At 44.6% G+C, this 10,343-nt stretch overlaps 1 pseudogene; it reads right to left on the reverse strand.

Annotated features, from left to right (window-relative positions):
• Positions 1-4,855: 4,855 nt before the first annotated feature.
• On the reverse strand, positions 4,856-6,951 carry LOC115850338 (adenosylhomocysteinase pseudogene; annotated as a pseudogene).
• Between the last annotated feature and the right edge of the window lie 3,392 nt (positions 6,952-10,343).

The raw sequence follows: 10,343 nt of genomic DNA on the forward strand, positions 1-10,343 counted from the left end.
AGGGAACTGGATGATGATGGCTCTGGCCACTTCCTGCTAAAATGGGGCATAGTCCTACCTCAATTTGGAAAATAGACACTGAATCAGAAATATTTCTGAGTTCCGAGTTCTGGATCTGAGGCTTGTATGATTAAAATCTCACTCCCTTGGTCTGCCATTTTAGTGTAACAGACCCAATTAGAAGTAGTTGGAGGAGTGACAACTGGAATTTTTTTTTTTTTTTTTTTTTGCTTTACGCGGGCCTCTCACTGTTGTGGCCTCTCCCGTTGTGGAGCACAGGCTCTGGACGCGCAGGCTCAGCAGCCATGGCTCACGGGCCCAGTCACTCCGCGGCATGTGGGATCTTCCGGACCGGGAGCACAAACCTGCGTACCCTGCATCGGCAGGCGGACTCTCAACCACTGCACCACCAGGGAAGCCCAGACAACTGGAATTTTAATAGGAAAAATAAATCTCATTTCATTTCAGGAAAATAAGCCTGAAATCCAATCTGGACCAGCACTTTGGGGAGACTTGTAGCCAGGTAGCCAGTTGTCTAATTTTATCTAAGCAGGTTTTAACTTTTAATGTGGTATTAACACATAGATAACAGGTGCTATTGGTCATCATACATGTCTCTTCTGTTTGTTAATGTATGATCTAAAGCAATTTCATTGTCTAAAAATGTAATAGTTACAAGATGAGACCTTTAAAAAGTAAGGTTGCAGTTACCAGCTGCCAGCTGACATTGTTTTGAGAATGGCTGGTGGCATCAAATTCTGACACAGCTCAGAAAACTCAAGTTCTTAGCAATACAAGGACTTGTCTGAAAGCACACCCATAATGTTACCTAGTTATTTCATTGGGTGTCTAAACCATAGCTACTCCATTTTGACTTTTAATTGTAATATTCCCCTTAATATTCAAAGCAGATGTCATCGTTAATGATGTTAGTGTTTCTCTAGGTATGAGAAGATAAAAGAATTTGGGCTCATAAGATCTTCTCCTGAAAACATCTAACTAGCTAAAGGCCTGTTCTGCCAGGTTTTCTCAGAGCACAGAGTGCCTCATCCTGATCTACACCCTGAATTCCTTTCAGGGGATGTTGAAGGTCAGTGGCTGCAGTGGCCATTGATTTAACCCTTGCAGAGGCAGATGGCAATTTTCAGTTGGCAGAGCCCCTTCAGGGTCATAAATTTGACCATGGTTTGGGGGGCATTTCATGACCATTTCGTCCCACGGTGCTAGGAATACCTATTCCCAGGTCTGGCGAAGATTTCACTGATAGGCCACTCAGTGTCCTGCTATTATTGGACTAGGCTTCATTAACAGTGCCACTAGTCTCCAGACCACCCATCTCACTAGTCTCTTATGGTCCAGGAAAATATTCCCTCTTGTTTTCCCATATCTAGAATTACACCATTAAATCATTGATCTTATATGGAACTATATATCATCATTTTATCAGAGGCTCAGTCACACATTTGGTAATGCAAGAAACAACAATTTTGTAAAACAGGCAGTATAAAAAAACAATATAGCTAGCAGATTAGTAAGGTCATAAGCAAGAACATAAGTCAAGAACTTCCATTAGGTGCAGCCCAGTATATCCTAGGTCATCTGACTTAGTCTGTTCTGTACCAATGCTTATCTTTAAGGGAAGTTATATATTGGCATTGTCCATAAGGCACCCAGCCCAGTTTCCTAGTGTTACTAGACTGATTATCCTTAGTATGATTTAATTGTTCCCAACACATAGGAGCCTTAATTACCATAGTCTGGTGTTACATAATTACATAAATCCATCCCATAATTGTGGGAGGTCTTATTCCTTGGCTGAAATTTTGCATGTTGCTCTGATTGAGCCTGAGTAATAGATGAAAACTCATATTTATAGCCAGGGTCAGAGCAGGCATTGTTAATTGGCCAGGTGAGGGGATTCCATCTAGTAATATCAGTAGTGACCTGAACATGACTATAATTTTGCTTTTAAAGTAAACTTCCTCAGAGCCAACCAGTTAGAGCCTTGAAGTGGAGAAATTCACCAAGGTAACCCAGAAGTACTAGATACATGTAATTGGCCACAAACCCAACAATTGGATTGATTTTTAAAACTAGCATAGGATCGTGCTCATGATAGGAAAACATTTGATTCATATGCAAGGGTCCAAGAAGTCAAGAAAACATTATAAATGATCGTACAAGTCAGGTTGAGGATCTTGAGCAAGCTGTCTACTTCTGATGTGGTCTTCTTCTCACCCTAGCATGAGTGTAGTTTCTTCTCTGTTTGAGCACTGTTTCAAGGTTATTTTGAGATAAACCGTCCTCTCTACAGGCCAGTCCAGTGCGGGGGGGGGGGCCCTTTGTGAGTGGAAATTAATCCAAGAGTCAATTCCCTTCAGTTTCACTGTGCTTGAGCTAGTTAAAGAGCACCTGATAAGGGTCCTTCTGCCCAGGGTAGAGAAAGTCCTTTAAATTATGTCTTTTCCAGCATGCATAATCCCCTAGTTGCAGGTCGTGGGGCATCTGATCTTCATCCAAAGATAGATTATTGAGATAAGCTTCAGAAACAAACTTAGCGTGTCCTTCAATTAAACTTTACCTTAATATAACGTAACAGCAAGGAACTATCTGGGAGGTGAGTCTTAGTAAATACAGACCTCCATAAACAAAACTGGAATTTAATATTCACTGAAATGTAATTTTTCTCTCTAAAATTACCCTCGTTTTTACAAAATATAGCCAAATTAAGACTAGTTAGTTTGCAAAATAACTCTGGTCTTAATCAACTTGGCCTGATGACTTATATAACTATAACTGATCATATAGACATTTTGCTTGCTGAAACTTTTTTTTTTTTTTTTTGCAGTACGTGGGCCTCTCACTCTTGTGGCCTCTCCCGTTGCGGAGCACAGGCTCTGGACGCGCAGGCTCAGCAGCCATGGCTCACGGGCCTAGCCGTTCCGCGGCATGTGGGATCTTCCCGGACCGGGGCACGAACCCGTGTCCCCTGCATCAGCAGGCGGACTCTCAACCACTGCGCCACCAGGGAAGCCCTGAAACTTTTATAAGGAGTCTCAGACTGGATTTTTAAAAGACCTCTCAGGGCTAGGAAATTCCCACCAAGAGCTTATCACAGATTTTGCCTAATAGATCTAGGTGAATTCCTCCCTTTTCAAGGTTCTCAAAATACCTTGAGATTTCTGTACCTGTTAGTGAGGTAGCCTTCCTAATTTATCTGATAAAGCTGCTGGGAACCTAAGAGTTTTCAATCTCTGGAGGAAGCAGATAGAGAGACAATATAAATGTTTCAATTCTGCTTACAAAGGTATAATTTACCAAATTATTGTAAGTCATAATTAGTTTAAGGGGAAGGTTTTCTTTATACCTGGAAAACACAGATTTAAACCAGTAATTTTTCAGATAGAAACCATAAAAATTATAACCATATTCACCAGTTCACTCAGTCCTATGTAACTAATCCTTTTTGTTGACAGCTTTATGAAGCCATCAGGTTTCCCATTAGAATTCTTCAATTTCTTACCCAGTTCAGCATTATGGTCTGAAAGTCAGAAACTTGTATTTATCCAAAAGTCCTTTCTATAAATCTTCTTGAAGAGGAAGCATTTTTGCAAAGGCATCAGAGTGAAATCATAACTGTCTATAATGACAAAAGACTTAAGAAGGCACGTTTAAATCTGATTACAATGCAATTGACAAAGTAACTTGGTTACTGCTGTGACATACAACACTTTCAGATAATAACTAGAGTTATGACTGATAACATTTTACCAGGACATATCAGATTTTTAGGAACTCCATATAACCTCTAGAATATCTATATTAGTAACATTTACCATACAATATAACCTAAGGTTTATTACTTATTTGATAATACTTCCCATGTAACTTAACCTACCAAATGAACCTAATTAGTTTAATATCTCTCATTAGGATGTTTCAGGGGCCCTCTGAAGCATCCCAAAGTTAGCTAGAGGTCAAAAGAACTTCATTAGAATTTGATTTAGGAAGTTTTGTCAAAAAATATCAAAAGAGTTTAGAACACTCAATCAGATAGGATCATAGGTCACTGTGAAACAACAGTTATTCACTTAGCCAAAGTAACAATAAAAGACTTCAAAGGCAAATATAGAACAGATCACTTAAAAGGTAAAGAAACTCAAAATCTGTTTTCAAAGGCAGTTCAACATCTTAAGAAAACTTGTCCTCTTAACAGAGAGAAAAGCCAAATTCAAGTTTTGTACCAGCTTACCTTTAAAATTCACTTACTTGGGACTTCCCTGGTGGCACAGTGGTTAAGAATCTGCCTGCCAATGCAGAGGACACAGGTTTGAGCCCTGGTCTGGGAAGATCCCACATGCTGCACAGCAACTAAGCCCGTGCACCACAGCTACTAAGCCTGTGCTTTAGGGTCTGCGAGCCACAACTACTGAGCCCACGTGCCACAACTACTGAAGCCTATGTGTCCTAGGGCCTGTGCTCCTCAACAAGAGAAGCCACCGCACTGAGAAGCCTGCGCACTGCAACAAAGAGTAGCCCCCGCTCACCGCAACTAGAGAAAGCCCACGTGCAGCAACAAAGACCCAATGCAGCCAAAAAAGAAAAACAGTTCATTTACTCAATCAAATTTATTTTAAACTCAGTCAGTCCTGACCATGCACAAAGCTCTTCTCAGGATCCACTTTCCACAAACCTTTTCATCACTTTCTGTATCCATCACTTTATTTTTCCATTCAGAAACAGCCAGCCCTAAGTCAAACCTACTTCCTTTTCCCTTAATAAAATGCAACTCCATTCCTCATACCTTCTTTACTGAAAACATACATCCTACTTTCCTATTGTATACTGAAATGTTGTCATTATTTCTATTATCTTTTTTTTTAGGCACCAAAATTTTTATTAACCCACCTTCTTGCTCTCTTTTAACATTATAAACCAAATTAATCTCTTTTTGACCCAGAGTTGTGATGGGAACATCAAGTTACAATGCACTTTTATGTTTCTCTGGCCCCTCTCAACCTCTGGCTGTCACTTCTCTCGTCCTTTCTTGGCTATCCCTTGACAATATATTCCAACCCCTGTAAAATAAGGACTAAAAGTACCAACCTCATTGTTCTGAGGTTTAAGAGAATGTCAAGCACTAAGCCGGGCTCTCAGGAGCATTTAAACTCCAACAGTTCCTCCACACCCTTTGACATAGCTCCTTCTCATCTTTCATGGGCTGAGGAACCAATGAACCTGTAAACCAAGAACATGGGTATAAAGTCCATAGGCCAAGTGAGGGCCTGGATGGTAAAGTGCATGGGCTTTGTGAACATCACTGCCAACTTCCAGCCTAAGGAAGGACTGACTGAGTGAGCAGTTCCAAAACCCCTGAGCTCATGGTTCCCTGTGGGTAACTCCCATGTATCTCTATCATGACCAGGGCTTGAGGAGGGACTTCTTAATTCCCCCTGCCACACTTGGAACAGTATGAGGGATGCAGCAGAGGCCAAAGACTGACTAGCCCCAGGGAGTTGACGGGGAACATTATCAAACCAGTCTCAAAGGTGGTGCCATTTGCTCTTGGGGAGGAGAGGTGGGACCCAGGCAAGGACAGCAGCTGGAAGGCAAAGGGCGGGCCTGGTTCTCAATAGCGGTAGTGATCAGGTTTGAAGGGGCCATCGCAGGACATGCCCAAGTACTGGGCCTGCTTCTCAGTCAGCTTGGTCAGCTTCACATTCAGCTTTCCCAGGTGGGCTTCAGCCACTGCTTCATCCAGCTTCTTGGGCAGGAAGTGGACCCCAATGGGATACTTGTCTGGGTGGGTCCACAGCTCAATCTGCGCCAGCACCTGGTTGGTGAAAGAGTTGCTCATCACGAAGCTGGGGTGGCCCATGGCGCAGCCCAGGTTGACCACCCGGCCCTCAGCCAGAATGATGATGCGGCACCCATTCTTCAACAAGTAGCGGTCCACCTGGGGCTTGATGTTCACCTCCACAGTGTTCTCGTTCAGCCACTTGACATCAATCTCCATGTCACAGTGTCCGATGTTACACACAATGGCGTCATCTTTCATCTGTTCAAAGTGCCGGCTGAGGATGATGTCAATACAGCCCGTGGTGGTGACAAAGATGTTGCCCTCCTGACAGGCCTCATCCATGATGGTCACCTCATAGCCCTCCATGGCAGCCTGAAGCGCGTTGATGGGGTTGATCTCCGTGATGATGACGCAGGCCCCGAAGCCCCTCAGGGCCTGGGCACAGCCCTCGCCCACGTCGCCGTAGCCCACTACCACCGCCACCTTGCCCGCAATCATCATGTCTGTGGCCCTCTGGATGCCATCTATGAGGGACTCCCGTCAGCCATAGAGGTTGTCAAACTTGCTCTTGGTGACGAGTCATTGACGTTGATGGCAGGCACCTTCAGGATCCCGTTGGCCATCATCTTGTACAGGTTGTGGACCCCCGTTGTGGTCTCTTCGGAGATGCCTCGGATGCCTGACAGGAGCTGTGGGTACTTGGTGTGGATGAGGTTGGTGAGGTCACCACCATCGTCCAGAATCATGTTGAGGGGCCCGTCCTTGAAGTACAGCGTCTGCTCAATGCACCACAGATATTCCTCGTCCATTTCGCCCTTCCAGGCGTACACTGGAATGCCAGCCTTGACAATGGCAGCTGCTGCATGGTCCTGGGTGGAGAAGATATTGCAGCTGGACCACTGCACCTCAGCGCCCAGGGCAGCGAGGGTCTCAGCGAGGACAGCTGTCTCCACGGTCATGTGCAGGCAGCCGGCAATGTGGGCACCCTTCGGTGGTTTGGAGGCCTAGTACATCTCCCTCATGCGCATCAGGCCCGGCATCTCATTCTCTGCGAGGTCCAGGGCCTTGTGTCCCCAGGCGGCCAGGCTGATGTCAGCGACTTTGTAAGGCAGCTTGTCCGACATGCCGGTGGCGGTTCCGCACGGAGTGATGGACACAGGCAAAGGGTCCCGAGCCGCGGGCTGGGGACAGGCGCGGGGCTGGCAGCGCCGGGGAGGGCTATTTCTGTTATCTTTAATTACATGTTTAAATTAGAATCCTCTGCTCTTAAAACCTTAATTTCTTGTGAAAACTAAGAAGCAAGCAATTATGAACTGTCTTTTACATTAGCATTCTGTAGATTGGTGAACATAAATACCAGTGATAATTTCTTTTTTTTTTTTTTTTGGCTGTGTTGGGTCTTCATTGCTGACCAGTGATAATTTCTAAAAACATTTGCTTTCTTATAGAGAACATCTCAGGGTTGCACCAAACATATTCATTAATAGTCCTAAATACATTTAGTTTCTCTGTTTAGTAACTGATGTCTCAGTATCTTACTTTATTTGGGAAATACCCAGCTATTCAACAAACTCCCATCATTTAACTTAATTTAACTCAACTCTAAAATTTCACATTACCAAATATCTGGAGAGATCATCCCCAAGTAGACATTCCTAAAAGTTCACCCAAAACTCTTTTCTCATTTGCATTTTCTTTCCTTAAAAGTTTCTTCACATCGAGTTACTTTCCTTGCTGACAAATTTGTAACAGATATAACAAGATTTTATTTAGCTTATATTAAACCTAGGCACAATAAAGGTATTACACTTAATGTTGGTGACTCTAAAGACATGTTTATATTAATTAGATCAACAAACTTAAACATTAATACCAGGTATTAATTTAATACTGAATATTTCCCAGTTCACGTGAACCTGAAATTCATTTAGCTTAATCTCTCTCGTATTTAGAATTGTTTGATTTGTAAGTGCTTACTTTTCTTTAAGCCAATTAAATAGAGCTCATTTACAAATTAACCTCAGCAATATTATCCAAAGACAAAGACACATACTGAGACATATATATATATATAGACAGACACAACGAGACATGTCGCTTCATTTTCTAAACTTAGTCATGAATCAGATATCACAATATAAAATTCACTAGTTTATAAATAACAGTTGGAATAAGTAAAATTTTTAAAGGCTTCTTCCCATTTGTCCCTCAGTCTCAGGAATTAGAGGTAGTCTAGAGAAGTGTTCCTGCGATCCCTGGTCTTGAAGGCACAGGGAGAGAAAATCAAGTTCTCCTAGTAGGACTTGTTCCCGCAGGGTCAGAATTCTGAAAAGACGTTTGATCAAGCTTGCTTTTACTAACTGTATATGCAAAGAGAACCAGTTTTGGAACCAGTTTTCAAGAGTTTTACCTAAACCAGCTTTCTCTGGAGTCTAAACAATATGGTGGCCACACAATGTTATCCCATTTCACAAGGCAGAATGGCCATCACAAATCATAACACAGAACACAAAGTATAAAACACACACAGGCCTGGCTGTACTAATCAGACACTCCCTTAAATACAAGATTGCAGTCTCTCAGAAAAGCTCCTACAGAGACACAGAACTTCAGATCCGAGTACTAACAGAGTAATGGGAAATATCTCAGGTCTTCAAAGATTTCAATGGTAGGAAAGGAGGCCAGGAAAGGGGGAACAAAAGGGGTGGCCTTACGGACGTCTCCTGCCAACTGCAGGCACCCAGGCATTACGGGACTTTCCCCTGTGCTTCCAGGAAGGGAGGACAGGAACTCAGCCCTAGCAGAAACCAGAGACCAGAACCAGAATTTGAGTTCTCTGCCCACCGTAGGTGATCAGGCTCCGACCCTCAGATCAGGCTGAGGCCCTTAAGCCAGACTCCTGCGTCCAGGACGGGGACAGAAGAAAAAAGAGTAGGATAGGAGGGGTTGAAAAGAGGAAAGAGAGAGGAAAGGGGAAAGAGGTCAATAACGTCTCTTGTTCCTTACCCGGTCAGGGCACTCTGGCCAGTCATCCGCATCAGGAGGAGACCAGGAAAAAAAGGGTCCCAGTTGCAGCTGTTGGGTCTGGTCCATCACTGGGCGAGCCAGTTCCCGAGTACCCCAAGTGGTGAGAATGTCAGTCGTAGTGAAGCAGAGGCCCCACCAGAGTCGCCATTTGTTGCAGGAGGGGGGACCCCTTCCAGGGCCGAGAGTGGGCTCTTGTCTAACGCTTGGAAATGAATTGCCCAAGGAGACACACGTGCTGACAAAGCAAGAGAATTTATTGGGAAGGGGCAGCTGTGTGGAGAGCAGCAGGGTAAGGGAACCCAGGAGGACTGCTGTGCCACATGTCTCGCAGTGTTGAGTTTTATGATGATGGGGTTAGTTTCCAGGTTGTCTCTGGCCAATCACTCTGACCTGGTGGCCTTCCTGAATTCAGACCAGACTGAAAATTTATAAATCTATATTTATAAATACTATATGGACACAATTTTATAAATCTGCTTTTAATCTCATTTACAGATGAAAAAATAGAGACACAGAAAGATTAAATATATTATTGCTAAGTTCATCTAGCAAGCCAAGAAAGAGACTGGCCCTGGAACACACATCTGTGGACTTCCGGTTATTCTTACTAGATTCCTTGACTGGCATATATGATTCAGGAGGGACTTGCTCCCCACATCTCACCTTCTAGAGGTTTTCAGAATATGTTACAGGGATCTTCCCTTAGTGAAAGCTGCTTACAGAGAAATAGGCTCCAGCGACGTTTACATGCAGCCAGGGTGGGCAGCACAGGCCTTTTCAGGGAACAGGAGCCGAAGGTCTCAGAAGGCAGGCAGGGCAGCCATACAGGAAAAGGGGAAGGCAGTCAGCCCTGGCAGCTGCTGCCATGACAACAGTCTTCAGGGGTGTGCCCTTTCTCTGGGGGATCTGAGGAAGCCCAGGGTGGGTTTCTGGTTCAGGGATTCCTGCTCCCTGGTGAGGCGGTACTTCTGTGGCAGATACAGAGTCCCCCTGCCCTCTGAGCACCTCTCCAGCACCGCCCCCCAGACCCCATGGAGGTCTGGTTTCCCTTTGCAGGGCCCGTCTGTCTGGACTTGGAGTTGCGGAGTTCTGCCCTCTCCAGCCCAGAGGTTGCCCCTGCTGCTACTGCCTCTGCATTCCTTCCTAATGACACCCATGGCAGTACTTTGGTCTCAAGACTTGCTGCCTGGGACTGCAGCAGGCTCTGTCCAGCCTGGGGCTCTCAGGCTCACCTCCCCCAACCCCACCCTGGGGGAAATAGCCAAGTGGGAAATGCAATGACAAGAGCCCCTCTTTTCTGCTTCTGGCCTCATCCTAACTGAGCCTAGACAGACAGACAGACAGACAGACACACACACACACACACACACACACAAATACACACACATCCTGCATATGCCCAGAGAAACAAGCAAGGGACCCTGAAGAAAGGTGGGGTGGCAACTCAGGCTTCTGGGAAACACTCAGGGACAGGGAAGGCTGGTCCAGACCTGGGCTGAAGGGAGGCAGTACCTGG

The sequence above is a fragment of the Globicephala melas genome, chromosome X (assembly GCF_963455315.2).
Source record: "Globicephala melas chromosome X, mGloMel1.2, whole genome shotgun sequence".
Lineage (NCBI taxonomy): Eukaryota > Metazoa > Chordata > Mammalia > Artiodactyla > Delphinidae > Globicephala > Globicephala melas.